This window comes from Leptonychotes weddellii, chromosome 8 (genome assembly GCF_054177405.1).
Source record: "Leptonychotes weddellii isolate Sample4059 chromosome 8, ASM5417740v2, whole genome shotgun sequence".
NCBI classification, from domain to species: Eukaryota; Metazoa; Chordata; class Mammalia; order Carnivora; family Phocidae; genus Leptonychotes; species Leptonychotes weddellii.
Genome location: NC_138376.1, coordinates 775,860 through 783,317, shown reverse-complemented (window position 1 = coordinate 783,317; position 7,458 = coordinate 775,860). Strand labels below are relative to the sequence as shown.

Below are 7,458 nucleotides of genomic sequence, written 5' to 3'. Positions count from 1 at the left end.
GGGGCCCCGGCGTGAAGGCCCCGCGGAGGCCCGGCCTCAGGGCCGCCTACGCAGGACCCTGCCCGGGATGCCGGGCCTCTCCGAGGACCGAGCCCGGGCCGCGGGCGGCGTGGGAGCGACTTCGCCCTCCGTCCTGCCAAATTCGCATGAGAAAAGGGCACGGTTTTTCCGACGGGGATTCCTGACTGCGGCTCTCCCGGCCGTGGCGGCGGAAGTACTCGCGCCGGAAAACCCGGCGCCCACGGCTAAGCCTTGGAAGTTTTGCTTTGGGCTGGGACCGCGCTGGTGTAGTCGCTGCCGGATTTGCAGGCTTCCCCGCGCAGCTCTTTCCTCGTTCCCCCTGCCCCCACCTGCAGAAACGTGGCACCATCTGACCTCGCGCCTGCTGTTCGTACTTGTATCTGCTGATCGCCCCGCGTGCAGCCGACCTCCAGGAGGGCTTTGCTTTGGGCACGAAGGTATTTCAAGAGCCTAGAACAGTTTCTGCGCAAGGGAGGCCTCTATTAATAAATACTTGTGGGCGGGCGCCTGGGTGGCTCAGTCGGTTAAGCGACTGCCTTCGGCTCAGGTCATGATCCTGGAGTCCCTGGATCGAGTCCCGCGTCGGGCTCCCTGCTCGGCGGGGAGTCTGCTTCTTCCTCTGACCCTCCCCCCTCTCATGTGCTTTCTCTCTCATTCTCTCTCTCTCAAATAAATAAAAAATCTAAAAAAAAAAAAATACTTGTGGATTTAATGAATGAATAAAATTAGTTACTCTGGTTACAGGTCCTCCTTCTTGTGTGGGTTCTTCACAGCTTTGCCATTTATCTCCTTAAATTCTGTTCGCTAGATGCCCTCAGAAGTCTCCAGTTTACACTCCAGCAGAAGCCAGGCAGGATGGCTGTGGACACAAGAAAGTCTGCTGGCCAGTTGTCCGAAGCCGGATGGGTCAGCAGCAGGGGCCTGAGATGGTGAAAGTGGAGTTGGAGGAGGACCACTCCAGGGATCAGGCTCTCAGCCTTCCAGAGGACCAGCCCCCTGCTTGGGAGATTTTCAGGCAACAGTTCAAACACTTCTGCTACCAGCGTTCCCTTGGACCCCGTCTGGCCCCGAGCCGGCTCCGGGAGCTTTGCCGACGCTGGCTGCGGCCCGAGACGCACAGCAAGGAGCAGATCGTGGAGCTGCTGGTGCTGGAGCAGTTCCTGACCATCCTGCCCGAGGACCTGCAGGCCCGGGTGCGCGAACGGCATCCAGAGAGCAGAGAGCAGGCAGTGACCATGCTGGAGGATCTGGAAAGAAAGAGAAATGTACAAGTAGGAAGACACTGGTCTGATATGGTTGCGGAAAGCTTGGAACAAAACATTCTCAGTTGTGGAACTCAGAGAACAATGGGAAAACCCAGCATTCAGCAGGGAACTGAGCTTCTTGCTAAGCCAGCCCAGTAAAGAGGGAAGGCGGGGAACAGCAGATTCCTGGATGGTGAGCAAGGATACTGAAGGCATTCTGTATTTCAGAGAGAATGAGGAGCATCATGCTCCTTACTTTACAGGTCACTCAACTCACAGCAACAAAGAAGTAGGTGAAATCATTCCCAATTTGCACACATGGAAAACTAAGTTCAGAGAGGTTGGGTAACTTGGCCAAGACCACACAGCCAACAGTGAAATGACAGAAACAACACCTGATCGAATTTTGCTTTCTGGCTGCTTCTCAGTGCCCCAGAAGGTAAATAAGGCCCTGGTTTCTCACTTCTTTTTCCTAGTCTCTCGGAGAATATTTCTTGTGGACTCCCCCAGAGGCTTAATCTCTGTTAAATTCTTGATATCCTTAAAGCTTAATGATTTGCTTGTCTCTAGGTGTAAACCCATGCTCTGGAACAGGAAATCCTTTTGCAGACAGTGACCCTTCAGACACTAGATGAAGAATCTTCATACACATGGGTTCAGCCCCCAGTGATCCAGTTCAAGGGCAAAGGACCTGAGCCCCAACCATCAGAGGAAGGAGGTGAGGCAAGAATTTCTCTAGGGAATTTGGACTGAAATGACCTCTGAGTTGAATTTTTTTTGGAGTGTGACACTAATTCCTTGTGACAAGGGTTATTGAAGAACATGACAAAGGTGACATTTAGGGTAATAATGATTAAAAGGTAGTAAGTCCTTTCAGAGCAGCTTCAGCATGGTCAGTTTTAAATATCCATATTTGAATTTTCTACATACGGTCTAGTAGCGAATGTTATTTCAAGTATTTTGATGCTTACATCCTTCAGTAGATACAGATAGGATATTAACACTGTAAAACTGTACTGACTTTCCTGAAAGTTACCCTTTATTATTACCAGAGAAGTATATATGCATTGTACAAAGTTAGAAAATACATAAAAGCAACATAAGAAAATAAAGCACGATGTTCTGTCATTCAGAGATTATAATTGATGGCTTTTTATTCTATATCTGTGTATCTTTTTATGTGCATATGTATTTATATGCATATATGTGTACACATGTGCATACACACTACCTTTTACCAAAAAAAGGTCATACTCTGTGCTATTTTATAACCAGGTATTTTGTTAATGATCTTTCCTCTGTCAGTACATTTTCATGTTACCTAAATTCAATCTGAATTCAAATAGTCTCATTTTTTCTTAAATGTATTTTTTAAAGATTTATTTATTTATTTGAGAGCACCATGGTGGGGGGAGATGGAGAGCACCAGTGGGGAGAGGGGGGAGATGGAGAAGCAGACTCCCTGCTGAGCATGGAGTGGGCCAAGGATCCTAGGACCCTGAGATCATGACCTGAGCCGAAGGTCACTGACTGAGCCACCCAGGCACCCCTCCAAAATGTATTTAAAGCTGATTTGTCCAACTCAGGTTAGAACCCAGGGCAGCATGATGTATCTGGTCATTATGCCTCTTAATTCTTTTCTGCTTTAGAACAGTTCCCCTCTTCTATTTTTTTCCCATAGCCCAGACTTTCAGATGAGCGGAGGCCAGTTTCCCACCCTCTGGACTTTTCTGATTGCTTCCTCATTGTATCACTTACTTTGCTGCCCACGTACCTTGTATTTCCTATAAACTGGAAATTAGATCTCAAGGCTTGAAGGATTTGAGTTAAGCATTTTTGGCTAGAATTAATGTTAGATAATAGGAGACATTAATACCTGGGTGGCCCACTATTAAATCACTGGCTTGGCATGACAGTGTGATCCCTTCATTGAACAGCTAATTTTTCCCCTTATAGCTAATGATGTAGTGTCACTTTGGCACTATGCGAATGGTTTCCCATCAACAGATGACAAATGTCTGATAATCCTTGTATGGGTCAACCATTTTATTAAGGGTTACAGGATGATTTTATAATTCTTTATTCCTTCTATTTTATTAACTGGCATTCTTCGTACTGAAGCTTTCCTTCATCACATCTGTCTATTTGGTCACTTCCTTCTAAGCAGTCATGCATGATTGATGCTTTGTTTTCCCCCTTTATTTACCAATGTTCAAATTCAAGAAGTGGTTTATTAGTCATCTTAAATGGCGACTTGAGATTTTAGGACGTTTTCTGTGTTGGTATCATTATGAACTTAGGAATTTATTTTTTTAAAGCTTTAATTTATTTGAGAGAGAGCATGGGAGGGGAGGATAGAGGGGAAGCAGACTCCCTGATGAGTGGGGAGCCTGACATGGGGCTCGATCCCGGGACCTGAGATCATGACCTGAGCCAAAGGCAGATGCTTAACCAGGTGAGCCTCCCCAGGCACCTCTGGACTTAGGAATTTTTACTGAGTCAGTGTGTTTCAGCCCCCTCATTAAAAATCCATCCCTTATTCCTCACATCTGTGGCTTGTGTGGATGTCTTCAGTCTTGCTCCTAGCTCTGTTTTGCCATGGCTCTATTAATTTTGACTGCTTGCTTTTGCTTTTTGAACAAAATAACTTGTTTTAGGCTCACCTTGTACCTTCCCTATACCCAGATCTGGTATCAACCATTTCTGAAGGAGCCTTGGTTCTTGTTAATAGAGAATGCTATTGGAGAATAAAGTCTGGGTGTTAGGGGTGTTCTTTATCACATAGGTAACCCTGCTTCTAGGACATTTCATGGGCAGAGCTAGATAGACATTTTTTCCTAACAAACATATGAGTTTATATTGATGTATTCATTCTGCTTTACCATTACGTTCCATCACTGTTCTGTATTGTATTTGGTTTCTTCGTTTTTTTTAAATTCCTTTCTTGTGTTCTCCTTTGGTTTGTTTATTCACTCAGTCACTTATTTACTTATGGTTTTAACAGTTTATATCAAAGGGGATCCCAAGAAGCACAAGGAGCAGGAATTGAGACACTAAAGGGAGAAAAGCCAATAAAGTGTGCATAAATGAGCAGGCTATCTTGGTTTTGTTTTTTTGTGGTATTTTTTGTTTTGTTTTAAGTAGGCTCCACGCCCAATATGGAGCCCAATGCTGGGCTTGAACTCATGACCCTGAGATCAAAACCTGAGCTGAGATCAAGAGTCAGACACTTAACGAACTGAGTCACCCAGGCACCCCATTTTTTTCCCAACTTTTGAGCTGGGTTGATTTATGTATTTTCATTCTCCTGTTTATTAATATAAGTATTTGATGCTATGAATATTTCATTGAACACTGGTTTAGATGAATTCCAAATGTTCTGAAATGTAGTGTTTTCATTATTATTTCCCAGAAAATCTGAAAGTTTCCCTTCGAACAACCAATTGTTGGAGTTTAAAATTTACAGATGAAAGAGCTTGTTTTCTGATTTTGTTTTTAATTTATTGTGATCAGAGAGTGTTTGTGTTATTCCTATCTTTTATAATTTATTGTGGTTTTCTTATGACCCAAAAGATAGTTTTCATTAATGTTTACTGCACGTCTGAAAAGTTGTTCTATTTTCAGGATCAGACCTTGACATACATATGTATCTACAAGATTGAATTTATTGATTTCATTTTGTAAATCTTCTTTTATCTATATTTTTCTGGTCCATTTGGTGCTTTTCAGACACAGAAAGGACAATTAAAGTCTATTCTTTGTCTGTTTCTTTTTATAGTTTCTGCTTCAAGAAAGTTGTCACTCTGTTGTTTTCTGCATAATTATTCATATTGTTACATCTGCGTTGCACATTGTGTTCTTTATTTTAGCATTTTTAAGTAGTCTTCTTTGTCTCATTTCATGCTTTTGGCTTGAATCTCCCCTTTCTCTGAAATTGAAATCTTGATGCCTTCTTTCCTTTTATTTGCATTTGCTTAATATATCCTTATCCATCCTTTATTCATAACTTTTCTCAATCATTATGTTGTATATATGTCTCCTGTATGTATAATAGAGTTGAGTTTTGGTCTGTGATCAAATCTAATGTTTTTTTAATGAGTTAAGCCATTTGCATTTATTGATATGGCTATTAGGACAATTACATTTGATGTTAACATAATTTTCTTATGTTTTTTGTTGTACATGTCATTTATACACATAAATATATAAATACAAGTACAAACATGCATATGTGCATACCTTCGTATATGTACATACACATATATGTATGATTTTCAATGTATGGTTTGTTTTCCCTCTTTTTTTTTAAGATTTTATTTATTTATTTATTTAGAGGGTGGGGGAGCAACAGAGGGAGAGAGAGAATCTCAAGCAGACTCCCTGCTGAGCATGGAGCCCGACAGGGGACTGATCCCAAAACCCTAAGATTGTGACCTGAGCCAAAATGAAGAGTTGGATGCTTAACTGACTGAGCCACCCAGGCACCGTACTTTTTTTCTATTTTTTTTTTAAGATTTTAATTTTGGGATGATTGGGTGGCTCAGTCGGTTAAGCATCTGCCTTCATCTCAGGTCATGATCCCAGGGTTCTGGGATCGAGCCCCGCATCGGGCTCCCTGCTTAGCGAGAGAGTCCACTTCCCTCTTTCCCTCTGCCCCTACCCCCACTTGTGCTCTCTCTGTCACTTGCTCATTTTCTCAAATAAATAAAATCTTTAAAAATAAATAAATAAAGATTTTAATTTTAAGTAATCTCTACATCCAGCATGGGGTTCAAACTCACAACCCTGAGGTCAAGAGTTGCATGTTCTTCCCACTGAGCCAGCGAGGCATTCTTCTTCTTTCTTTTTAAGTGTAGTAGTTCTTATACTAAGGAAGCTTTGTATGTTCATATCACTGGTATATTAGTTCTTAACTGCTGCTTAACAAATTACTACAAAGTTAGTGGCTTCAAACTACACACCTACAGTTTCTGTAGGTGGAGAGTCTGGGTTGGCTCAGCCAGGCTCTGTGCTTCTGGGTCTTTTACAAGGTTGCAGTCAAGGTCCCAGGGCTGATGTCTCAGATATCTGAGTTGTGATTAGGGAAGGATCCACTTCCAACCTCACATGGCTGTTGGCAGGACTCACTTCTCTGTCAGACAGAGGGCCTCAGTCCCTTGCTGGCTGCTGGCCAGAGGCCACCCTTAGTTCCTTGCCCCATGGGCTTCTCCATATGGTGGCTTTCTTCATCGAAGTTGGCAAGCCAGCAAGGACGAGTGTCAATAGAGAGTCCACTAGCAAGATGGAAGGTACAGTCTTATGTAATCACAGAAGTGACAGCCTGTCAGCTTTGCCACACTCTGCTGATAACTCAGCCATGCTTTTTTCTTTCTCACTTCCACACTGTATTACTACCATTCCTTCCACCTTGACTAACCTCTTTCTCTGAACCTCTAACACTAAGAGAGGAAACAATATCATCTGTTAACATCAACCTAAAATAAAGATTAACCTTTCCAGCTGTCTGTCTCTTAAGTTATTTTTGAGTCATCTTTGCTCCTCAAGTTGTGAGGTCTGTGTTCGGATGGTGGTGTGAGGACTGACAACATGAGATTAGGCATGAAGCAGGAACTTTGTGAAGAAGCAGAACCATGTGGGAAGGGGTCTGATGAACATGATGGAACTCTGTCTCAGCATGCCAAATGCACAGGAGACAGTGAGCCTAATGGAAGTTTGGAAACGCAGGATGGGGGTGCCACAGGTAAAAAAATACATACATGTGAAGAATGTAGGAAAACCTTCACCTGGATAAGAGGCCTTCACATGCATAGGAGGATCCACACTGGGGAGAAACCGTACTCATGTACAGAATGTGAAAGGGCCTTCATCAGACATGCAGAACTTACCCAGCACCAGGGGCTTCGCAGCATGGAAAGACTTATCACTGTAAAGAGTGTGGCAAAAGTTTCAGTCAGAAAGCAGGCCTCTTCCAACATCTCAAAATCCACACTAGAAAAAAGCCATATCGGTGTACTGTATGTGGCCGGTGTTTCCGTCAGAGATCAGTTCTTACAAAGCATCAAAGTCTCCACACTAGAGAGAGACCTTTTGAATGTGTGGATTGTGGTAAAGCCTTCTGCACACAGTTCAGACCTCACTGAACATCAGCGATTCCACAGCAAAGAGAAACCTTACAAATGTAATGAGTGTGGGA

The 7,458-nt window shown here is 43.1% G+C and overlaps 1 long non-coding RNA gene across 1 annotated transcript; it reads left to right on the top strand.

Moving 5' to 3' along the window:
* Positions 1-2,393, top strand: LOC115942104 (uncharacterized). Its single transcript, XR_014147359.1, has 2 exons — positions 1-1,704; positions 1,836-2,393. It is a non-coding gene; the product is annotated as an uncharacterized LOC115942104 (long non-coding RNA).
* The last annotated feature ends 5,065 nt before the right edge of the window (positions 2,394-7,458 follow it).